The 26909-nt window shown below is 37.5% G+C and overlaps 1 protein-coding gene across 5 annotated transcripts in view; it reads right to left on the reverse strand.

Moving 5' to 3' along the window:
• Positions 1–13175, reverse strand: part of RNF111 (ring finger protein 111) — a 99279-nt gene extending 86104 nt beyond the window's left edge. For 3 of the 5 annotated variants that reach the window (XM_030318076.2, XM_030318074.2, XM_030318072.2), the window contains exon 1: positions 12791–13166. The gene's annotated coding sequence lies outside the window, so the exon portion shown is untranslated. Of the gene's footprint in view, positions 1–10373; positions 10487–12790 lie in introns of all 5 variants that reach the window. The other 2 variants (XM_030318073.1, XM_030318075.2) reach the window with 2 other exon arrangements.
• Positions 13176–26909: the final 13734 nt, after the last annotated feature.

Raw genomic sequence — 26909 nt, forward strand, 5'->3', positions numbered from 1 at the left:
CCTCCTCCCACTTGCACTTTCTCTCTCTCTCAAAATAAGTAAGAAAACATTAAAAAACAAAACAAAAACCCCTGAACTGTTAAAGCACCCAAAGGGTGGGGTAACAAAATAAATACAAATGAAACAAAAAACTAGATTAGGAAAGATGGCAGCTGGCTGAGAATGTAGGATCTAATGTGGTGAGCAAAACTGCCCAAGGAAACAATTTCTCCTCGGATAAAGTCCAACAAGTTTATTAAACAAAATTTGTTTTTGCTCTTCCTGTATCATTTGGGTCAAAATATGTAAGCTGGAGGATATTAAGAACATGTTCTAAAGAACTAAGAGTCATAAGGAGAAAAAACAGAGTTACTTACATTCTAATGATTGAAGGTAAAGGCATACTGAAAACTGGATTAGGAAAAACACCTCTGGGTAGAGAGCACACCCTTAATGTGAATTCAACAATATGAAAACAACGAAAAAATAATTTAAACCATGTAGATTATGCTTGCAATTCTGCTCAATAATTATATACCCAAATGAACACAAGAAAGATAAAATTTTACCATTCTCTAGTTGGTCTCACTTCCCATGTGCCTCTAGTGATATAAACATTTTACTGTGCTGTCAGATTCTAATGTTGAGAGCCATTTATTTTTCCCACAACATGAACCATAAACACAGCCTACTACTTCTTCTAGTGTTTAACAATGAAATGTGATTTGTTCCAATACTAAAGGAAAAACAGGATACACTGGACTCTAAGAGACTGTATGTCTATATTTTATGGCCAACTTTAGGGATTTCCAAGGTTATTTTGACGGACATTTTTGCCTACCTTGGGTCTGTGTATTCTGACAGCAAAGTGAAAATCCTAGTGGCGAGAACTAAAATAGCAAGCCTATTAGACAACTGAGGATACTAGTATGGAGAAACCAAGGATTCACGATCCTCTATGCTAATGTCAGCCACCTTATTCAACAAACCCTTTTTGGCTGTTTTGCTACTAGCCACTGCTCAAGGTCATAATTAAGAAGATAGTTAAGATACTATTCCATCCCCCAAAAATCTCACATTCTGGATAAATATAGTAATCTTAACCCCAATGTGGATTTCCATACATGTAAGTCTAGTCTAGACACATTTACTTATATACTTTATGGGCAATCTTTAGAATTTTGGTTTCAGTATATATATGAGTTCTTCCTGTTAGAGATAATCAGAAAAAAGAGCAACTGAAGATTAATAAAAATGACAGGAAAGAAAAGAAAAAAAAATTTTTTAAGTATTTATTTTTGGGAGAGAGAACAATCAGGAAAGCATGTGCACACAGGCTTTCAGAGCAGAGCCCTACGTGGGACTCTAACTCACAAACCATGAGATCATGACCCAAATGGAAATCAAGAGTAGGACACTTAACCAACTGAGCCACCCAGGCACCCTGAAAAGAAAAAATATTTTAAATTGAAGCTTGTTCAAGATAAAGGAAGATGACTGAAATTAAGTCCAGGCCTTAGAACTGCTATCTAGAACTACTATTTGTGAAGAAAAATATTCATTCACATGGGAATAAAATGGGTCATTTCAAGAGTTTAAAAAGAATGATGTACTCTGTGATGGCAAATCACAGGGTAAATACAAGTTAGGTGATCCAAACTTTTTCCATCCAAGCCCCTGGGATCAGATCAGAATCTGGAAACGTTAACTAGGCAACAGAAATTAATTTTACAGTAGCTTATTAATATTTTAGAAGATATACTACCATTGATAATATATTAGCTACCATTTATTCAGTTTACTATTTTCATTCAACAAGTATTTATTGAGAGTCTATTATAATGTGGCCACTGTTGCAGGCACTGGGATCAGCAGCCATGAGCAGGATATAGAAAGTCTTTGCTTTCATGAAAATTAGATGCAAATGAGGACAAACAAGGCACAAGTAGACAATCATGGTAATTTTAGAGAGAAATTTGTGCTATTAAGAAAATAAAACAAAGAGGAAAAGCTGACCATCAGTGGGCTCCTCACTAAGAAGCTAAAGACCTGAAATATGAGAAGGAAGAAGCCACCAGTCAGCCACAGCACACAGTGCTAAAGGAAGAGCATTCCTAGCAGAGGAAACAATAAAAGAAAGATCATGTGGCAGGAAGAGGCCTAACAAACAACAGAAAGAAGGGGAGGGGAGGAAAGAAAAATGGTACACAAGAAGGATCAGAGATGGTCAAGGGCCAGATCAGGTAAGGTCTGTTAAGGAACCACGTGCCATGCTTTTATTTCATTTTATCCTCACTAAAAACTATTATCTCAAAGGAACTAAGGATTATAGAAAGGCAACTTGCTCAAAGTCTAACACACACATCTGGATCTTAATTCTGACAGAAGTTGCTGGTTTTGGTCTTTCACATTTTAAAAATTAAATATATAGTTATGCACGCTTTCATATGTTCACTCATGACTCTGGTTCCAATGACATTATTTTTATATAAGATTATGTTACTCAGCCACAATTTCTTCTATTTTCCTTGGAGATTTTTGGAACTTAGCCTCCACAGTGGGAGAATGCTAAAGGTCTGTTAAAATGGAGTAACTGAGGGGTGCCTGGGTGGCTCAGTCAATTAAGCATCTGACTTTGGCTCAGGTCATGATCTCGAGGTTCATGAGTTCAAGCCCCACGTTGGGCTCTGTGCTGACAACTCAGAGCCTGAAGCCTGCCTCTGATTCTGTGTCTCCCTCTCTCTCTGCCCCTCCCCCATTCGTACTCTGTCTCCTCTCTCTCTCTAAAATAAATAAAACATTTAAAAAGTAGAAAAAAAAAAAAAAAGGGGGGGGCACCTGGGTGGCTCAGTAGGTTAAGCGGCCGACTTCAGCTCAGGTCATGATCTCATGGTCCATGAGTTCGAGCCCCGCGTCGGGCTCTGTGCTGACAGCTCAGAGCCTGGAGCCTGTTTCGGATTCTGTGTCTCCCTCTCTCTGACCCTCCCCTGTTCATGCTCTGTCTCTCCCTGTCTCAAAAATAAATAAAACGTTAAAAAAAAATTAAAAAAAAAAAAAAAAGACCTCAAGTGGAGAATAAGGATAAAGGCAAATCAGAGGAATGGCAGGCAGGAAGGTGGTTATGAAAATAAGATGGTTAGGGGCACCTGGGTGGCTCAGTCGGTTAAGCGTCTGACTTTGGCTCAGGTCATGATCTCGAGGTTCATGAGTTCAAGCCCCATATCAGGCTCTGTGCTGACAGCTCAGAACCTGGAGCCTGCTTCAGATTCTGTGACTCCCTCTCTCTCTGCCCTTCCCTGGCTTGCACACCCTCTCTCTCCCTCACTCTCTCTCTCTCTCTCTCGCTCTCAAAAGTAAATAAACATTAAAAATTAAAAAAAAAAAAAAAAAAGATGGTTCGCTATTGTTTTTTTTTAACCAAAATTCTCTACATATTCTCTCAGATTTATAGAGGTAAAGCAGTCTGTGTTTGACCTATTCCTCCTCTTTTCATTTTATTATGACCAAAAATCTTTTTTTTTTTTTTTAATGTTTATTCTTGAGACAGAGAGAGACAGAGCATGAATGGGGGAGGGTCAGAGAGAGAGGGAGACACAGAATCTGAAGCAGGCTCCAGGCTTTGAGCTGTCAGCACAGAGCCCGACGCGGGGCTCGAACTCACGGACCGTGAGATCATGACCTGAGCCGAAGTCGGACGCTTAACCGGCTGAGCCACCCAGGCGCCCCCCAAAAAACTTTTTAAGTATAGTTGACAATGTAACATTAGTTGCAGGCGTACAACATAGTGATTCAATCTCTCTGTGTTATGCTATGTTCACCACAAGATGCTGCCATCTGTCATATGATGCTATATAATACCATTGACTATATTCCCTATTCTGTACCTTTTATTCCTATGACTTATTCATTCTATAACTGGAAGCCTGTATCTCCCACTCCCCTTCACCCATTTTGTCCATCCCCACCTCTCCCCTCTGGCAACCACCAGTTTGTTCTCTTTACTTATAGGCCTGATTCTGCTTTTTCTTTATTCATTTGTTTTATTTTTTAGATTCTACATATAAGTGAAATCATATGGTATTTGTCTTTCTTTGACTTATTTCACTTAGCATAACATCCTCTAGATCAATCCATGTTGTCACAAGTGGCAAAATCTCATCCCTTTTTTATGGCTGTATAAGATTCCATAAAATAGCCATTTTTATCTGGTACTATATACAGTTCTTTAAAGAAATGTGATTTCACAGAAAATACAATCAAATCTGTGACACTCTGCAGATGTTCTGTAATAAAAGTATTACATCACATGATTTTCTTCACTTAATGACTACTTTCTATTAAAGAACACAGTTGTTAAAGTAGACTTAGACTTTGTAAAATGAACCTATTTACATGTGTACTTTTTCACATATTTAAACATGATTCTACCACTAAGAGTTGAGAAGAGCCAATTTCCGTATCAACAATGTAACTTGCTACTGGTATTTATCAAAAACAAAAGTTCACATTTTGTTTAAACATGGTAAATTATACATGTAGCTTTCTCTCAAATTTCCTTGCAATCCCCACTAAATGAAAAAATATTTTAATTCACCAAAAAAGAAAAGGAGCTAACAACAAGAAAGAGCAACAAAATCTTATCTGACAACAACTCCCAAAAGAGAACAGGGAAAAAAAAAAAAATGACTAAGATGTCATGAAAACTAACACAAAAATATTTCTTAAAACTGAAGGACATAAGCCCTTGCTACCTCCATCCTCAGAAATCACCATTCTCCTCATCCACTCCACTCCAGTCACAACAGCTTCTTGGCTTTTCCTTGAGCAGGCCAAGTATGCTATGCTATTTAATCTGCCCGAAATGCTTGTCCCCCAGATAGCCACAAGGATCTCACTTGTTTCCTTTCAGTCTGTGCTAAAAATGTTTCCTTGTCCTTGACACCATCCCCAATCATCTTACATTTAAAAAGTTAACCTCACTCCTGTCTTCTTTTACCAGCTCAGTTATTGCCATAATCACCATATGTAAAATTTACTTGTTTTCCCAATAGAGCCTAGTCTTTGTTTTCACCATTATTATGTGCCCCAAAGCTTAGAACACAGAGTTGGTATTCAATAAATACGTGTTGAGTTATTACTTAAAATAACCTAAAGTTGTGACACAACTATATCAAAAGAAAGGGTGAAGAAAGAAGTGTGGATTTCTTTTCCATAAGAAGATAACTGGCACAGCAAGGCTCAAACATTCTGACTTGTGAACCCCTTTAGACTCTTAAAAATAATTGAGAATCTCCCAAAACTTTAAATTCTAGGTTATATTTAATACAATATTAGAAAATAAAATTAATGCTTAAAAATTTATTTTTTAAAAACAGCAATATTAAGTCTATTACATGCTAATATTAAGTAACATCTTATCTCTTCAAAAAAGTTAAAGAGTAGTACTATTTCACATTTGTGCTAATCTCTTTAATGTCTGACTTAATAGAAGAAACTTGGATTCTTAAATCTGCTTCTGTATCCTATCTAATAAGAAATCCAGCTTTTGGGCGCCTGGGTGGCTCAGTCGGCTGAGCGTCTGACTTCAGCTCAGGTCATGATCTCATGGTCCATGAGTATGAGCCCCGCATTGGGCTCTGTGCTGACAGCTCAGAGCCTGAAGCCTGCTTTGGATTCTGTGTCTCCCTCTCTCTGCCCCTCCCCCACTCACCCTCCTCTCTGTCTATCTCTCTCTCAAAAATAAATATAAACATAAAAAAAAAAAAAAAAAAGAAACCCAGCTTCACACAAATATGTACTTAAAAGAGAAGAATATCTTGGGGCACCTGGGTGGCTCAGCAGGTTAACCATCTGACTCTTGATTTTGGCTCGGGTCATGATCTAGAAATTCGTGGGTTTGAGCCCCACATCAGGCTCCACAGCTAGCAGCACAGAGCTTGCTTAGGATTCTCTCTCTCTGCCTCTCTCTCTGCCCCCCACCACCCTGCTCACACTCTTTTAAAAATAAATAAACTTCAAAAAAAAAAAAGAGTATCTTTAATAACTTTGTCAGATAAGTGTATACACTATTCTTTGATATTAACCCAAAACAAAACTTAGTAATTATAATTTTGTAAAGGTTACTTGTAATGCTGAATCTGATAACTTATCAATGAAACTTCTTATCATTTCATTAAATATCTATTGATTTATCTTGCACTTAAATAGATCTTTCACACATACATGATTTTGTAATATCATGCACAGGTCATTAGAAAAGTTGGTCCACAAAGTTATGCATATCTTCCAAACACTGACACATTTCATTATATAATAGTCATTTTATACACATTTTGTTAATATCACCATCAATTTCATCAAAAAGGTCCTAAGAAGCTGCCAAACTCATATAGTGGCAGATATGCATTCCAAAATTCTAATTTTTGCTTGAAAGCCTTAATTTTATCTTGGCAATAATTTCTGTCAGTTGTTTTCCCTCACTTCATTTATTTTTGAGAAAACATACACAAATACCCAAGTTTAAGTAACTACAGTTTTCATTCTTTCAAGTAAAAATACAGTTCCATTAAAAAAAAGCAACTAAGTTTGCTAGTTCATCCTGCAACTCAATCACACAAGTACTTTTCTTCAAGACAAGCATAATTTGGGATGAAGCAAAAGTGCCTTACAACATTCTCATTTTATCACATGAAATATTAAAAAGAAAAAAAATATTAAAAAGACATGTACTCAAGGGTCAAGATTAATAAAACAGGTTTTACTGCTTTATAAAGAACTTTGTTAAAAGAAACTGGTTTTATTTTTGTTTTTTTCATGGTTTTCATTCTTAAATGAAACTGGCTTTGTAAATGTGTAGTAATGAAAACTATGATGACTATTAGTACAGTTTTAGCCACGGTCTTAATATGCACTGCAGGGCCACCAGTTTTGCCCATCACTGTTTGTACTATCACTGCAAATGCCAACATAGTTAAGTAGTGAAGAAGAACTTACTATTATCAAATAGTTTCATTCAACCCAGCCAATTTGCTGAAACACTTGCAGACCTCCCCACAAGAGGCCATACTGCTGTGCTGTATACATATAAAATAGTAAGAGGAGATAGATCTTCAGGGAAAAGAAGAGGGATGGCAAGAAAATTTATTTTTCTGTGTATACCCTTCGTATCTTATGAATTTGGCACCCTGTGTATTGCTTTTATCTTTAAAACTTAAATATATTTTTTAAAAGACAACAAAATCACTGACATCAAAAGTAACTAAGCAGATATGTAAGCATACTATAAGAAATATGATAGTAATACCAGAAAAAAAACAAAACAAAAAACCTCTTAGGAGTTCGACTTCAGCTCGGGTAATGATCTCACAGTTTGTGGATTTGGACCCGCTGTGCTGACAGCTCAGAGCCTGGCGCCTGATTCTGTGTCTTCCTCTCTCTGCCCCTCCCCCACTCACGCTCTGACTCTCTCTCAAAAATAAACAAACATTAAAAAAATTTTTAAACCATGTACATATATTAATTGCCTCAAAAATTAACTGGTTAAAAACCATTCAAATTATTGTCTGGTATCTTGGTGGCTGCTCCTGCTTGGGGCCATCCCTCACCTAAGGCAGGAAGATGGTGGCTGCAAAGAAGACAAAAAAAAAAGTCACTGGAGTCAATTACCTCTAGTCTCCAACTACTTACAAAAAGTGGAAGTATGTACTGGGGTACAAGCAGCTGAACATGATCGGACATGGCAAAACAAAACTGATGATCCTCGCCAACAACTGCCCAGCCTTGAGGAAATCTGAAATAGATTATTACACCATGTTTGGCCAAAACTGGTGTCTATCACTAGAGTGGCAATAACACTGAACTGGGCACAGCATGTGGGAAATACTGCAAAGTATGCACACTGGCTATCATTGACCCAGGTGATTCTGGTATCATTAGAAGCATGCCAGAACAGACTGGTGAACAGCAAATCACACAAAATTTTCCTTAAATAAAACTGGCCAGAACTTGTTTTAAAAAACAAAAAAGCCCAAAATACTGTCTGGAAAAATACTTACAAATCAGGGTTAAAAAATAAATAAATAAAGCAAATACCCACACACAGGTGAGAAAATGGCTGTGAGACATACCTTGTAACAATATCCAGAAAAATGTCCATGTATTTCCACTCATATTTGAAACATTATTCTATATTATAATTAAAAATCTCATTTAAAAAGCTAGTTAAGGGGCGCCTGGGTGGCTCAGTCGGTTCAGCGTCTGACTTCAGTCATGATCTCGTGGTCTGAGTTTGAGCCCCACGTTGGATCTGTGCTAACAGTTCAGAGTCTGGTGCCTGCTTCAGATTCTGTGTCTCCCTCTCTCTCTGCCCCTCCCCGGCTCATGCTGTCTCTTTCTCTGTCAAAAATAAATAAACATTAAAAAAAATAATAATCAATCAATAAAATAAAAGGCTAGTTAAAAAGCAACAATTTCCTTCAGACAAGAATGTCTGATGACTTAGTTAAAAACAATGAGGTATGCACACCTTGTCATTTTTAATTTTTTTTTTTAATGCTTATTTATTCTTCAAGAGAGAGGATGAGCAGGGAAGAGGCAGAGAGAGGGAGACACAGAATCCGAAGCAGGCCCGAGGAAGTTGTCAGCACAGAGCCCGACACAGGCCTCGAACCCACGAACTGCAAGATCATGACCTGAGCCGAAGTCGGATGCCCAACCAACAGAGCCACCCAGGCACCCCTACACCTTGTCATTTTTAACAGTTAAGTGATTAAACCCTCAACATATGAAATGTAACACAAAGTAAAATAATATTTTATTTTTTCTATTTCATTTGATCATAATTAAGATCAAATCAGAACTTATTTATTTTAAAAAATAGAAAAATAATACAGTGTTTTATGGCAAATATAATAAATTACTACATTTATTTACTTCATAAATAAAATCTTCATAGAAATATAAACCCACTATCAACATCTAAGTTTAGGTTTCTCAGAGGATGTCCTGATCCAGGAAATAAGAGATTATTTCTATGTATAAACAGAAAACTCAAGGATGCCTGGGTGGCTCAATGGGTTGAGTGACTTCAGCTCGGGTCATGATCTTGTGGTCTGTGAGTTCAAGCCCTGCATCAGGCTCTATGCTGACAGCTCAGAGCCTGGAGCCTGCTTTGGATTCTGTGTCTCCCTTTCTCTCTGCCCCTCCCCCACTCATGCTCTGTTTCTCTCTCTCTCTCTCTCTCTCTCTCTCAAAAATAAATAAATGTTAAAAAAAAATTAAACAGAAAACTCAAAAGCAAATTGGACTCCCCACTAAAAGGAACCAGGGCTCCTTAGAGATTCCAAGACTGAGACAGGAAAGATATAAGATGAGCTTGAACTTCTTGTTGTGCCAGAGAGAAAGGAAATACGGTATTCATAAAAAATTATGTATGTCAAAAAACACAGGAGCCAGGGTGGAGAGGCTCTCACTGGACAAACGTGGGATAATTTGAGCATCAAAATAAGTAAAGGCAGTAATGGATTTATAATCCATTGAATAAAACACGAAGTAGATAGGTTCATATTGATAATAGATAAAATAGTGCTTCTTCCATACAACAGCCTATTGATTAGAGATGGTAGAGTTTGAAATAAGCATTCTGCAACCATCAAAGTAAAGATCAACAGAGGCAAGAATCATCAATGAATGTTTACATAATGTCATTATCATCCCTAACAAAATTAACATAATTCCTTAATATCTAATATCCTTGATATATGATATCCATTCACATTCATATTTCCCCCAAAGTGTTCCAAAAAGGATTTCCTACAATTGATTTGAGTGAGGATTTAAACAAGGTCAACACATTACATTTGGTTGCTACACATAAAATATTTTTAACATCGTCTGTCAGCAATTATGGAAAAGCCTAACACACAAACCAAACAACATACACTTGTAGATTCTCCAGAATCAAACACAATCCAATGCCTTTGCTGTTCCCTCTATCTGCAAGATTGCTCAAAATTATCAGTATGGCTGATTCTTTTTAGTAAATGATCACAACTCATCACCTCTAAAAAGAAGTTAGGCCCTCCCTAACCACTCAATCCACAGTACAGCTCCACTTCCACTCATTCTTCATTACATGGTCTTATTTTCTTCATGGCACTCACCACTACCTCAAACTATTCTGTTTATTATGTTTCCCACAGTAGAATGACAACTCCCTGAAGGCAAAGTGCCTTCCTCACTGGAGACCAAAAACAATACTGAGAACATGAGACATTCAATAAATACATACTGAGTAACCAGTAACTCAGTACCCTTATTTAAAATGTAAGCTCAATTTAGTATTTGTTTTTAAACATTTGTAGCTCACTCCACGTGTAATGATATGAATTGAATACCTGTAGAAACCTGGGTCAGCTGTTACCAAGAATCGGTGGGATCAGGAAAGAAAGAACAGAGGTGTAAGGCATTCAAACGCAATTCTGGACTTTAAATGAACGATTACAGGTTTCTGAAAGAAAAATTATTCAGGATGATTTAAAGAGCATTACCAGAAATAGAACAAATTTCATCTCTTAGTATCATATGAGAGCTATTAAATCATATATAATATCTACAACGGGAGAGAAGTATTATCTAGAACAACAAACATGGCTGCCTCCTGGGTTTTTTTCTTTTTTTTTTCTCACCTAATATAAACATGAAGGAATTTAACTCTCAGTATAGCACTTCTTTCTAGGAATTGAATCATAATGAATACACCAATAAGTACCAAAAACACCTAACTAAAAATATGAATCATTAAATTGGGACCTAGAGAAACCTAGAAAACCATCCCACACTTCTCATTTAACAATTCAAAGAGATCAGAAGCCAAGGATGGTTATCAATAAAGTCACCTATCTAATGAATAGCAAGCAAAGCTAGATCTAAAATCCAGATCTCCTATCTCCAGCCTTATACTCTTTCATAAGATAATGTCACCCATAGAATGCTAATGTCAAGTTACTAACATACTTTAATTACTATCATTTTTAATGTTGTCACTTTTTTTCTTCCTATTGAAGTCCTAGCTCACAGAGGGAAAAGTTAAAACAAGACACATATAACTATGCTCTAAGTAAATAAAGCATGTTACAGAAACCCCTCTTTGGCAAAATAATAAAATGTCTAAAAAATTTAACTGGCATGACTCAAGAGTTTTTAATCCCACTTTAAATTTTAAAATGAAAATAACGGGACACCTGCCTGGCTCAGTTGGTGGAGCATGGGACTCTTTACCTGGGTGTTCTAAGTTCGAGCCCCACACTGGGTGTAGCAATTACTTAAAAAATAAGTAAAGAGCCACATATATAAGATCCACCATCCCTGTGAACAAGGAGAGTCTCCACTCTTCCCAGTTTTTCTTAAAATATTGTTCAGACGAATTCACAAACATCGTCACCAGCTTTTAGAATACTACTCTGAATCTTAGATGGCAAACAAATGAGCAGGGGAAAAATGTCATGTGTCCAAGGTTAATGAGAAGAAATGGACAAAAGTAAAATAATTCAAGGCTTTAAAAAAAATTAAGGATTGTTTTCAGAGTAAGAGGGCCTCTTTCTCATCCCGTTTTATCTCACAAACACAACCAAAGACTACTGTTTAGTATGAAAAGCAACAGTTTATATTGACATGAAAATATTTACTAAAAAACATATAGTAACAAACCATCAAAATGTAGATCTTCACCATAATAAAGCTGAGTAAAAATAGTATTACAGAACTTCCATGTAATATCGAAATCACATTCTAACGTTTGAAAGCAAACACACACACACACACACACACACACACACACACAAAATGGGAAAGCAAAGGGGACCTCAGCTTATATTTTCCCCAGGCTGTTCTTTTCGACTGAAGAGGTCCCTAATACAAGAAAATTAAACATAAAAATAGCAAGTAAAATAAAGTTTGTATTAAGTCGGGTTCAAAAGCTCAAACAACTATAAAATGAAGTCTATGTCAGCTGGCACCTGACCACTCCAGAGAGTTCTAAATTCATACTGCACATAAATCAAGAAACAGGAAAGCACACAATACAATGGAGTCACCTCACAGTACGAACATGAACAAATTAAATGAATACCCTATATACTTCCTGGTATTTTTAAGCACTAAAACTTGGGACTTGCGTTAAGAAGTATCTGTAAAGATCTATTATAGCCTATTTAAAAGCTATGGTGACAAACCTCTATTTCTACAGTACAGAACAGATATTTCCACTACAGCCTTGCCATTGCCTCTGACAAATTACCTAAAGACAATAATAAAATATACAGCTTCTTTTCTAATGACCAAACCAACTCTACACAAAAATCTGACGCGTCTGTATTTCTGCTGTTCCGCGGACGTTTCCTTGATCACATAAGACGGCAACTCCCTAACCGTCAGGGCTGACTTAGCGCCCTCCAACACCCCCGGTGCGGGTTACCTTCATCACTCCATTGTCAAATCGCACTCCCACGCCTCAGTCCTCAGTCCCCTTCCTAGACTCTAGGGAGAGTCCAAAGAGGAAAAGAAATCCCCTCACCCACACTCCCTTACTGTGGGGTGTGGGTGTGTCTGTAGACGAATGCTTTGCTCAAACACAATTAATTCTCCTGCGAAGACCCAGACCCTAAGTCACTATGGAGCCAGCAGTAACCGGCCGGTCGCCGACCCCAGCCTTCCGCGGCCGCAGCCCTTCCTCTTTCTCCCCTCCAGGCCGGCCCCTCCCCCGTTGCGCGCACGCGCGGCCTCCAATCGATCCCCTCCCCCCTAGCCCCCTCACCTTAATCATTAGCTACCCTTTTCCCAGAGTCCGGGAATCACTGGCCCAGGAAGGAAGACAGCAGATGGAAGAGGGGAAGAGGATGCGTCGAGAGCCAGTGATCTGGGCTTTCAGATCTCGGCCTAATAGGCCCCTATAGTCAAGAGCTGCGTCTGTCACCGCCACCAAACCGTACGGGCGGCAGCGCCTGGTTCGGCCCAGTTCACCCGGCCTGGGTTCAGAACGCCTGATTTGATCCCACAAGAACTCCTTCCCTGAAGCTGCGGGCGTTTCTGTGCTGTGCAGACCGAACACCTCGCCACCGTCGCCGCCACTGCTGCTGTTCTCCTGCCGCCGCCGCCGCTGCCGCCGCCTAACCAATCCCTCCTCTACCGAGCGAGCACGACACTCAGGGTCTTTACGACAGTTCGGAAAGTGAGGGAGCAGTAGTCTTCACGCCTCCATTAATATCTGTTTCTGCGCTTGCTCAGATTCATGTTTCTCAATGTCCCGCCCCCTCTTCCTCAGCCCTCCCCCTTTGTACTTGCTTTACGAAGTCTGTTAGCGAAGCCTAACGATTTCATGAAGCTCGTTATTTTATTTTCCTTGGTGATTGTATTCTACATTTAAGCAAAATACTATTTATTGGCTAATTTTTTTCGTAACTGAAAAGTACAATTAACCACAGAATTATTGACTACATTTACAGTACATTTAAACGAAAACACGGTTTACTGTCACACACAAAAAATGATACCCAAATCATACTCGCTAATGACATAAAGATCATAGCACCCCGATCTTAGGGTGAATTTGCTTCCAGAATCACACCAAAAGTGGTAACATATCCTGGGAACTGACTGTACAATCACCTACGCCTTCTTAATTATTTTATGAAAATCAGTAGATAGCAATTGCTTCATTACGTGCATCAGGAGGATGTACGGAAGGAGAATATAGGCTTTAGAATCAGTCAGACAGACTTCCTTTCAAATCCTGATGATGCCAATTAACAGCATTCGGATTCATTATACCTTTATAAATCTTTCCAAAAAAAGAAAAGAAAAGAAAGAAAACGTTAGTTACACTTCAATTTAAAAAGAAAATAAAAGGGCATCTTAAGCAAAAAAATAAAATAAAATAAAATTGTTCCTTTACAAAAAGAACATTATTTACCTCAAAGGGTTATTGTGAGATTAAATAAGACAGTTCATATAATGTTGTGAACATTATTTACCAATTAAGTGTTCAATAAACATTAATTCCCTCCCTTTGTTATCAACCTATCTTTCTCAATATGTTTTCTTTTGTTCACTTGTGTTCTCCATACTGTTGTGTGAAGGAAATATATTAAAATAATAATAATAGTGGCACCTGGGTGACTCAGTCAGTTAAGTACCCAACTTCAGATCAGGTCATGATCTCAAGGTCCCTGGGTTCCAGCCCCACATCGGACTCTCTGTGCAAAGAACCCACTTCAGATCCTCTCTCTCTCTCTCTCTCTCTCTCTCTCTCTCTCTCTGCCCCTCCACTCATGCTCTCTCTGTCTCTCAAAAATAAATATTTTAAAAAAGAAAAAAAGAAAAGATCACAGGTTTTGTGGGAAAACTGGAAGAGCATTGGAGTAGGAATTTTCCTCAGTCCTCCTATTTTCTTGCTCTAAACATAAAATTCTACCTGGACTATCTTATCTACTGCCATGATTTCAATTGTTATTGACTCATGACTTCTCAAAATCATGTACTTCCAGAACGATATTTCCAGACCTAACCTTTTTTTCAAGCTCTTGACCTGTGCTCTTCAAGGAAGTAGACACTGGCCCCATGTAGCTATTGAGCACTTGAAATGTGGTGAGTATGAATTGAAAAGCACATTAAGTGAAAAATATACATCCAATTCAAAGATACAATACAAAAAATTGTAAAAATCTCAATAATTTTAATATTCATCACATGTTGAAATAATATCTTGGTTAGATTGGGGTAAATCAGTGTTTCTCAAGCAGGGATGATTTTGTCGTCCCCTCCCCGCCCCCCCGGGGATATTTAGCAATATCTGGAGACATTTTCGGTGTTCACAACTTGGGGGAAGGATGGCTACTGACCTCTACTAACAAGAGGCCAGGGATGATGCTAAACGTCTTACAATACACAGGACAACCCTCCACAACAAAGAATTTTCTGGCCAAAAATGTCAATAGTACAGTTGAGAAATCCTGGGGCTAAATAAAATATACCACTAAAGTTCATTTCACCTGTTTCTTTTACTTTTTAAATATAACTACTATAAAATTTAAAATTACATCTGTAGCTCACATTATACTTCTGTTGGACAGTGTGGACTGATCTAGACCCGTATGGCTATTTTACTGGATATGTAATTTCCACTTTAATGTCCCACAGGTATCCCTAACACATCATGTTCAAAATAAATAAAAATATATAAATGTAGGTATACTGTATTTACACTATAACATGGAAGGAACAGGGTGGTGTAGTAGTGCTCTGAGAACACAAAGATGGAACACCATAGTCAAACCAAGAGGAAGTGATGTGTAAACTAAACTTTGCAACATAAATGAAGACAATCAAATGAAGCAAATAGAACATTCCAGGCAGAAAAGATCAGTACACTAAGGTGCAGAAACAGCAAGAAGCAAATTCTCTAATAGGATCTACTGAATGTGTTGTGCAGAGAAACTATTGAGAGATAAGGGAAGAAAAGTAGATAGAAACAGATTAAGTAAGGTTATTTTTGCTAGCATGAGGAATTTGAACTATTTTATGCTTAAAACTACGGTAAGCCATTAAAGGAAATCAACCGGAGGAGTAATAATCAGATTGACTATCAGAGATATCATTATATATTCAGAGTAGGGGCTGGATTGGAAAGGGACAAAAATAGAGAGGCGAAGACCAGTTGAACTGGCAAGCAAAAAGTGACGAGGATGGTGGAAATGAGAATGAGAAGGAAGAGACAGATACAAGAAGAGTAAACAACTGGAGTGAAGGAGAAGGAGAATCTCAGAAGCTTCCAAATTTACAGTAAGCGGTTGGGTGGAAGTGCCATTCAGGAAAAAGAATGGCAAAACCCAACTTTGGGGTATGGAAATTTTGATTTGGGTGGGATGAGAAAGGAGGTTGAAAGGAAATAATTACTTCTTTATTGGGCAAGTTGAGTTTGAGGTGTCTAATATTTAGCCAAAGTGTAGATTCCAGTAAGCTGTTGGATATGTGGGTTTGGAGCTCAGGAAAAGTCTGGGCTGAAGACAGAGTTTTGATAGGAATTAGCTTGTGATCACTGAAGCAGTAATTTTGATGAGGTCACCCAGAATATCAGTGAAAAGAGACAGATATCTGGGGAAAGGTGATATTTTAAGAGTGGAAGAATGAAGAAGAGTCCCAGAAAAATAAGGATGGGCCAGAACAAAAGCAAGGAAAGAAAAACCCAAACAAATAGGTGGCAGGCCAAGTGAGAAAAAGAGTTTCAATGATGAAGTGGGTGATCAAAGATATGAAATGTCCATTAGTTTGGCAATAAGGAGATCTGTAAACAAGAGTAATCTCAGTAACTGTCATACATTTTAGAACAGAGGTTCTCAACAGGGTTGACTGTGACCCCCAGGGACTGACAATGTCCAAAGATATTTTTTGTTGTCACAACGGGGAAGATGCTGGTGATATCTAATGTCTACAGGTCAGGGACATTGCTAACCATCCTATAATGCACAGGACAGCCCCTAAAACAAAGAATTATCTGGCCCAAAATGCCATAATGATCCAGTTGATAAGTCCTGGCTTAGAATGCACTGAACATTGTACATAGACAAGGACCAGTACTTTTTCATGAAAATGGTAAACTGGAAAAAGAAAGACCTATATTTAGCAGGATATGGAGTCAAGAAAGGGAAGGCTTGAATCCTATCAGTAGGCTCAGGGGAGGAGAGTAGCAGAAAAAGAGAAATGAAAGATAATGGAAATATAGGGATGCTCAAAGGAGACAGAGGAAATGGGATTTAAAGCTCAGATAGAAGAATTAGCCTTGGATAGAAGGGATATTCCTTTCATTGAAACAAGTGAGGAGAGGGAGGAAAGGATTGCACAAATGAACTAAATTTGTTAGCTTCAGGGGACAAGTCCAGGGCTTGCTCATCGAATGACCTTGATGTCTCTGTGAAACTCTAAGTAAGGTCATCTACTAAGGCAGCAGTTTTGGAAATGGCTGGGTGGAGAGTAATTAGGAGACAGAGATAAAAAATCAGAATAGTCATTAACATGATGGCAGGGCAGACAGTAGGTAGACAACAAATCAAAGGCAGGAAGCCCAGAACAGATAGGGGGACAGGGGTATGACTGAGAGGTCAGGTGCCAGGGAAGTTGTATTTAGGGGAATAATGGTAGATTATAGATTATAGAATTGGGAGAGATCCCTCACCTGAATTACATACAGTTTCCTGATTTCTGTGCTTCTGCTCCCACCACAATTATCCCACCACTCCCAGTGCAACCTTCAACCACTCTCGGAGTATGGTAGAAACTGATTGAGACACTAAGTTGCTTAAAATCCTTCAAGGACCTTCCATCACCTACACAATAAAGTCACAAGTCCTTGGCTTGTCAAATCAAGCTCTTCAAAATCCAGATTCCCCAGAGCCATTTCACACCACCCATTCCCACCATCCTATTGCCTGCCCCAGCTTAGACTTTGGTGAACTTCTCAAACTACTTGTAGTTCTCCAGAAAAAAATACAGTGTTCCAGTATCTCCCTGCCTTGGCACCTACTATTCCTTCTGTCTTAAAATATCCTCCCTCTTTCCTCCATATCCTTCATCCCTGCTTTATCTGCTTAGCAAACTCTTATCCATTCCTCAAAGCCCTCCTCCATGAAACATTCCCTTTCCTTGCTCCCTTGTTCTTACAACAGAGCTAATAATCACTCCTGCTTTTGCACTCTCTTCAATCTTTGCATATACTTCTATTAGAAGTATATTTATATATACCTGTCTTCCCACCCCCCCAAAAAAAACTAAGAATAAAACAAATTATGTCCTCCCTTCAGTAGAAAAATACTGCTCATTAAATATTTACTGAATTTACAGAATAAGGAGATGCGGCTCTCATTTCTATTTTTGCCACTAAGAAGCTAGAAATCCTTAATCTTAATCAAATCACTTGAAGCCTTCCAAAAATTAATTTTACTCTCCTGTGTAAAGATCACAGCTACCCAGCATATAGTCCAAACCAAATTCCACTTGCGTGAAACTGCAGCAAAATAAAATTTACCAAATTAGCCTGCATATATGGGCCAGCAGTATCTAACTATCTAGTAGGCAGGAGTTTGAGAAGCTTGCTTTGAACACAAAAATACTGAGCTGAATTAATGGGTCACTTGCAATAAATGGGAAAAAAGAACAATTTCTACAAATTACCAAAGTCAGAGGGAAAGACTGGTATGCCCACCAACCATCGCATACTTCATAATTACAGAAAGTCTGCAAAGGAGAGTAACTGAGTATGTGGTCAGCTTTGAGAGCTCTTCGGAAGAAAATGATGTTTGGAGATTAAATGTAATGAGTTAGGGAGATCTTGGGAACTTGCTGAATATAATTATTTCAATAAATATATTTCCTCAGATGAAAAGGTTTGGGAAGAATTAAAAGGACCTAAGAGATGCACTAGTCAGAATATTTAGCGATTCACAACATTTTACTTTCCAATTAATGTACAAGGATATCACTGAAACTTGAAACAGAAAAGAAAATGTTACAGATTTTACAACACTGCTGATTTAGTTGAGGCAGTACAGGACCTCCTTAAAACTTTATATATAGGGCTGCCTGGGTGGCTCAGCCAGTTTGGTGTCCGACTCCTGATTTTCAGCTCAGGACACGATCCCACAGGCTCAGGATGAAGCCCTGCAACAGGCTCTGTGATGAGCATGGAAACTTCCTGGGATTTTCTCTCTGTCTCTCTCTTTCTCTCTCTCTCTCTCTGTCTCTCTCTCTCTCTCTCTCTCCCTCTGCCTTTCTCCCCCCGCCCCTTGTGCGCGCACTCTCTCTCTCAAATAAAAACAAATGATTTAAAACTTTGTATATAAATTTTGATTTTAGATTATAAAACACAGACTGTTTAAAGATTATAAATCTTTATTACACATACAGAGGAAGTAAAACAGAGAAACAAAGAGAAAATCTTTAGACACAGAACTTCTTTCCTATTACTAACCTACTTTAAAGTCATTTTTTAATCTAATGAAACTATTTTGAAATATAGACTAAAAAGTTGAGGAGTTGGGGTGCCTGAGTGGCTCAGTCAGTTAAGCGTCGAGCTTCAGCTCAGGTCATGATCTCACAGTTTGTGATTTTGAGCCCCACATCAGCTCTCTGCTGACAGCTAGGAGCCTGGAGCCTGCTTTGAATTCTGTGTCTCCCTCACTCTCTGCCCCTCCCCCACTCATGCACGCGTGTGTGTGCTCTCTCTCTCTCTCTCAAAAATAAATATTTTAAGAAGTTAAAAAAAAAAGAAAATTTGAGGAGTTATTTGGTGGAAGGATAACCTCAAAAGAGTACAATTTTGGTGACTATTTGTAATTTTTAAAGTTTCTCTGACTGCTTTTGGAATGCAGCCTTCAAGACACATTTGAATTACGAAGCACTAATACTATCCATGTGGCTCAGTTTCTGAAAAAGTGAGGCAACAAATTATGGACTAAGAGGGAGGCATAGAATGCCTGAAATTTTGTAGAAATTTCAAGTATCCTGAAATAGTTCTGGATATCTGGCCTAATTCTGGCCAGAAGTTTGAGGCCATCTGGTTCTGTCAAAGTATATTTTCAAATAAAACTATAGGAAAATGAAAGAGAAAGGCAACACCCACCATGGTCATATAGGCCTAGAAACACAACTGAGGTGTCTGAATTGATTGCCAACTGTTCTCAGAACTAGTTTTGTCTGCTAATCCCTAGTATTTATATACTCTTTGTCAAATTGGTCATAAGTTTACCACTGAAGTTTCACATTAATTTAACACTTTTTGGAATGTTTTTGCAATGCTGTTTTTAAAATCCATAATTTCTGGGGGTGCCTGGGTGGCTCAGTGGTTCGAGCATCTGACTCTTGATTTCATCTCAGGCTGTGAGTTCGAGCCCTGCACCTGGCTCTGGGCTGATGGTGCGGAGCCTACTTAAGATTTTTTCTCCCTCTCTCTCTGACCCTCCTGCATGCTCTCTCTCTCTATTTCAAAATAAATAAATAAACTTAAAAAAAATAAAATCCATAATTTTTGAAGAACTCACTCCTGTTAGCATTAAAAAATTCACAAGTTTCTGATCATTAAGCTAGGCTACATAATCTCCAATGTCAGAGCTCTAACATTTCACAGTTTGCTTGTAAGATTTATACAAACCCTGCAAATATTACAATTTCAAGTATGATTTACACACTGGCAAATTATTTGCAAATTCAGAACAAGAAGTAAAAATGTTTTTATTTACTTGCTTGCTACTCACAGATCACATAAAGTTTTCTCCAAACATCAAATGTTTCCCCAAACCATACTGCAATTCTTTAATTGTCTAACGTGTACCTTGAATATAATTGTGGGCTATAGGATTACAAACAGAGACTGTGACTTTTTAGTTTTTAGATAATACAGTACATTTGAAATATATAACATATAATGGGGGACTATTCAGAAGTATATAGAAGAAAAAAGAAGAGAAATAAATGAAACTGCCCATGTCATGAAAAGAGATTTTAAAAGTATTTTACACCTTGAATCTGAATGACTATAGTATTCAGTGCTTCTGATAAGATTTTAACTATTTTCACATTTTATAAAGCATAAGTCATTATTACACTACTGTTTCAGAACATTGGAAAGATTATTTAGAGATTTTAGTTTAATATCTTATTTTGAAATTTGCTCAAAGTTTTTAAGTTTTGAAAATATGAATGGGTCAAAGTTGACGAAGAGCAAACTCTGAAATCTCATTTATTTGGATTATAAAGATAAATAAAATCATTCTACTCTGAAACCTTCAGTCTTTTAGGATTGAGTTAAACTAGGAAAGAGTGCCACCTGCTGAATAAAAACTACTTAAACATGTCAACATTGTTTTTCAGACCATCTAAAGTTCTAGCATTTTTTTCTCAAAGATGTATATTTAAGATGATCTTCAAACAGGGGTGCCTGGGTAGGTCAATCAGTTAAGCATCTGACCTTTGATTTCAGCTCTGGTCATGATCTCACAGCTTGTGAGATCTAGCCCAGCATGGAGCACTGCGCTGACAGCATGGAGCCTGCTTGGGATTCTCTCTCCTCTCTCTCTCTCCTCTCTCTCTCTCTCTCTCTCTCTCTCTCTCAGCCCCTCCCCTGCTTGTGCTCTCTTGGTCTCACTCTCACACTCTGAAAAATAAATAAACATTTTTAAAAAGATGATCTTCAAACAGAAAATCTTCCTTAAAAAATCATTCAACTAAATGTTCTCTCGCAGTAAAAGATAATAGACTGGCCATATGTGTCTACTATCCCCAACATCATCCTGAGAAATTATAAAGGAATCAAAAAACATACAAACTCAGGCACCTGGGTGGCTCAGTCAGTTGGGCTGATGACTCTTGATTTCCACTCAGGTCATGATCTCATGGTTTGTGGGACTGGACCCACATTGGGCTCTGCACTCACAGTACAGAGCCTGCTTCAGATCCCCTGGCTCCCTCTCTCTTCCCCTCTCCTACACACACACACACACACACACACAAAATGTTAAAAAAAAAAAAGTACACCCCCCCCCAAAAAAAAGAAAATGGGAGCAGATTGTTAGCAAGTGAGTTATTCCTCCCAAACATCTGGAAGATAGAAATCAGATAGAGAACTAGTAACTGGTATAGCAGAGTGGAAAAATCTATACCACAAAACACTACTAGAAGGGCTACACCAATGAGGGAGCTGATATTCTCACAGAATACACCAGAGGCTAGATATATGGGCCCAAAACAAGGGAGGCTGAGAAACAAAATGGAGAAATGAAAGAGAGAGAGAGAGAGAGAGAGAGAGAGAGAGAGAGAGATGGATGCCTGGCTGGCTCAGTTGGTAGAGCATGTGACTCTTGATGTTGGGGTTGTGAGTTAAAGACTGATGTTGGATGTAGAGATTACTTCAAAATAAAAGAAAGAGATTAATTTTAAGTGTACATGTAGCATGGTCAAAAGTCTCTATGCCTCTGTTAACCATGTAAAAAAATCTATGGCATCTAGGCTTTGAAGTTAAAAAACAAGGATGGCAATCCTGAAAAGAAAGAGATTGAACTAGTTGAGGAGAACTAGAGCAGCTGGTATAACAATCTATACTAAATACTTCTAGGCCGTACCTGCCCATACCTGCACAGCAGTAGGCATCACCTTTTTGCACAGACTTTGCATTAGTTTTGCTATACTACATCATTTAAAAATATTTATTGACAAACCAAGATATGCCAGATATTTGAGGGAAAAACTGTAACATAAAAGAGACTAAGATGAACATTTAAAAAAATGACTATAGAGAGTAGGCATAATATAACAAATCAGTGGGAAAATATTTGAAACCTCTAATATCTTCAGAAATTAAAAATGATATTGCATCCTTATGAAAGGAAAGGGATGTTACAAAAAAGCAAGAAAGAATGCTTAGAGATTAAAATGATGGTTTCTGAAACTAAAATTCAATAGAAAAGTTGAAGGATAAAGGCAAGGAAAAGAAACATGAGAGACAAGGTAAGAGTTCTAGAGACCCAATCCTAGAAGTAAAATATCTAATACGAGTTCCAGGAAGGGAGAACAAAGAATATAGAGAAAAGAAATTACAAAAGAAAATAAATACCCAGAACTGAAGATGAGCTATAAAATTCCAAAATCATTTATTCATTCATCTCTTGATGGATACTCAGATTGTTTTCACCTTTTAGCTACCATGGATAACGCTGTTATAAACATTCATGTACATGTAGTTTTTTGAGTCCCTGTTTTCGATTCTTTTGGGTATATCCAAAAGTGGAATTGTTGGGTCATATGGTAATTATAAGATTAGCTCTTTGAAACCCCATCAAACTTTTCCATAGTGGGTGGCTGCTGAATTGTACATTCAGCAATATATGAGAGTTTTTGTTTCTCCATATCCTTGCCAACACTTGTTAACCAGTCTTTTTGGTTATAGCCATCCTAGTGAGTAGAAAGTGGCAACTTAGTGTGGTTACACTCTGTTTCATTCCCTTAGTGGTTACCTTAGAAATTACCACAGTAACCCTCACTTAACACCTAATATTGTTACCTTTATACCAGCCTGGGAAGAATCCATAAATGGTTGAACAACATTTACCACATACACCCCCAGACACATGCACGCACATCACTTATGCTATTTTTTTGTCATGTATTACAACTGTATCATTTAAATGCCACAGACATTATTATTTTTTCACACCTCTTATTTTCACAATGTGATTTAGACTCATCATCACAATTATCATTTCCTTTGGTCTCCATTGCTTTCTGCACCTGATCTTTCATGCAAGATTTCCTTCTGCATGACAAACAACTTCTAGAACATTCTTTAATGCTTATCTTCTATGGGCAAATCTTTTACTTTCCTTGGAAATTTATTAATTTTGCTTTCATTACGAAGTATTTCTAGCATGATAATTTTCTCACAGTACTGTGAAGATAACATTTCACTGTCTTTTGAAGCTCTTGTCATTGAGATATCAGTGGTGAGTTTAACTTCAGCTTCTTCAAAGCCAATTCATCTTTTTTTCTGGCTATTTCAACATTTTCCTCTTTGTCTTGATTTATTAAAGTTTCATTGTTACATGCTTAAGTGGGGATTTATTTTTATATATTCTGCTTGGGCTCTGTAAGGCGTCTTGAATTAGTGGATTATCAGCAATCATGTCTTCAAAGGATTGCATCAGATCCATTTCTTCTCCTTTTCTTCTGGGACTCCAATTAAATACATTAGATCCTCTCACTGCATGTGATATGTTGCTTGCCTTTTATATTGTTCTATTTATTTTCTAACTGCTCCCAGCTTCATTCTTGATAGTTTATTCTGTAATTTATTCTAGTCACCTAATTCTCTCTTAGATTGTGACTAATATACTAAACCATTTAAAAAATTTTTGTATTTCATTTTCATTTCTGGAATTTTGATTTCCTTCCACATCTGCTATGTCACTTTTTTATAATTTAAAACTCCTTACTAAAATTTTCAAGCTTTATTTTTGTCAATAATCATAGTTGTTTTCCAAATTCTGTGCCTGATAATTAAAATTTCTGGAGTCCCTGTGAATTGTTTTCTTCTGTTTGGTTTTGCTGCTGGTTTTAACTCATGGTACCTTGTCTCTTTGTGTGCTTCCTTGTCGTGTGTGTGTGTGTGTGTGTGTTGGGGGTGGTGCTTCTTCATCTTTAAATATGTTCAGGACATTGTGCTTGAAATTCTACTTACAGAAATCATCTGAGACCTCTTATGTCTATGTACTATGTCGTTATGTTTATACATGATATAAACTCTACTTTGGAAAACAAAATTAACTTTTAATATTTCATACAGAAGAAAACTAAGAGCAGAAATCAATGAAATGGGGGAAAAACAGACAACTTAGAAGAAATGGGTAAATTCCTAGAAACATGCACTGACCCAAACTGAATCATAAAATAAGAAATATGAACATACCAATTACTAGCAAGTATATAGAATCAATAAAACAAAAACCTTTCAACAAACAAAATCCAGGACCAGACAGCTTCACAGGTGAATTCTACCAAATTTCAAAGAACAAGTAATACCAATTCTTCTCCAACTCTTTCAAAAGTAGAAGAGGAAGGAACTCTTCCAAATTCATTTTATGAGGCCAGCATCACCCTGATACCAAAACCAGACAAGGACACCACAAGAAAAGAAAATATAGGCCAATATCTTTGGTGAACATAGAAGCAACAACATTCAATTAAATATCAGCAAATCAAATTCAACAATTCATTAAAAGGTTAGTACACCTTGATCAAGTGGGATTTATTATAGTAATGCAAGGATGGTTGAACATCTGTAAATCTGTCAATGTGATATACCACATTAACAAAAAGAAGGACAAAAATTATATGATCATCTCAATAGATGCAGAAAAGGCATTTGGTAAAATTCAACAACCACTTACGATAAAGAACTCCCTACAAAGTGGGAATGGAAGGAATGTGTTTCAACATAATAAAGGCCATAAACAACAAGCCCACACCTATCATCATACTCAGCTGAAAAGGTGGAAGCTTTTCATCTCAGATCAGGAATAACACAAGGATGCCCACTTTCACCACTCTTGTTCAACATAGTATTGGAAGCCCTAGCCACAGTAATTAGGCAAGAAAAATAAGTAAAAAGCATCTGAATTGGTAAGGAAGAAGTAAAACTGTCACTATTTGCAGATGACATAATACTGTATATAGAAAACCCTAAAGACTCTATCAGAAAACTGTCAGAACTGATAAATGAATTCAGTAATGTTGCAGGATACAAAATCAATACATAAAAATCTGTTGCATTTCTTTTCCTTTTTAAAAATTTTTTTAGTGTTTATTATTGACAGAGAGAGAGAGAGAGAGAGAGAGAGAGAGAATGAGTGGGGGAGGGGCAGAGAGAGAGGGAGACACAGAATCTGAAACAGATGTGGGGCTCGAACTCACAGACAGCAAGATCATGACCTGAGCCAAAGTCGGACGCTCAACTGACTGAGCCACGCAGGGCCCCACTGTTGCATTTCTATACACTAATGACAAGCTATCAAAAAATAAATTAAGAAAGCAATCCCATTTACAGTTTCATCAAAAAGAATAATATACCTAGGAATAAATTTAACCAAGGAGTTGAAAGATTTGTATACTGAAAACTACAAGAAATTAAGGGAAAAAATTGAGGAAGACACAAATAAGTGGAAAGATATTTTATGCTCATGGACTGGAAGAACTAGTATTGTTAAAATGTCCATACTATCCAAAGCAATCTACAGATGCAATGCAATCCTGATCAAAATTCTCATGGCATTTTTCACATAAATAGAACAAACAATCCTAAAATTTGTATGGAGTCACAAAAGATCTGGAATAGCCAAAGCAATCTTGAGAAAGAAGAACAAAGTTGGAGGCATTGTGTTCCTTGATTTCAAACTCTATTACATCACCCCTTGAACAACATAGGGTTTAAGAACACCAAAGTCCCAAGCAGTCTAAAATCCATGTATAACTTTTGACTCCCCAAAAATTTAGCTACTAGTAGCCTACTATTGACCGAAAGTCTTACTGATAATATAATCAATTAACACATAATGTGTATATGTATTATATGCTGTATTCTTATAATAAAGTAAGCTAGAGGAAAGAAAATGTTATTAAGAAAATCATGAGGAAGATGGGGCGCCTGGGTGGCTTACTTGGTTAAGCATCCAACTCTTGATTTCGGCTCAGGTCATGATCTCATGGTTCATGGGATCCTCTCTCCCTCTCTCTCTCTGCCTCTTCCTCTCTCTCTCTCAAAATAAATAAATATACTTTAAAAAATCTTTTTAAAAACAGACACATAGATAATGGAACAGAATAGAGAGCCCATCTTTTATTTACTTATGTGTGGAAATACTCCCAAACCTATTCTCTAATGGTACTTGTGATAGCTTACATGAGCACAGTAATATCAGGGTAGAAACATAGATAGATCAACAGTTTAGAAAAACAATTAAAAATAAGGGAGGATTGGGGCGCCTGGGTGGCGCAGTCGGTTAAGCGTCCGACTTCAGCCAGGTCACGATCTCGCGGTCCGTGAGTTCGAGCCCCGCATCGGGCTCTGGGCTGATGATGGCTCAGAGCCTGGAGCCTGTTTCCGATTCTGTGTCTCCCTCTCTCTCTGCCCCTCCCCCGTTCATGCTCTGTCTCTCTCTGTCCCAAAAATAAATAAACGTTGAAAAAAAAAATTAAAAAAAAAATAAGGGAGGATAGCAAAATGCAGCCTGAAGTAATTATGAGATGACACAAGAAATACATACCATAGAATCCTGGACAATTTTTAGATGTGAGCCACAAATTTAGCTTTAGATTCCTTTTGGTCAAAGCCAATAAGTGAA

This window comes from Lynx canadensis, chromosome B3, assembly GCF_007474595.2.
Source record: "Lynx canadensis isolate LIC74 chromosome B3, mLynCan4.pri.v2, whole genome shotgun sequence".
NCBI lineage: Eukaryota > Metazoa > Chordata > Mammalia > Carnivora > Felidae > Lynx > Lynx canadensis.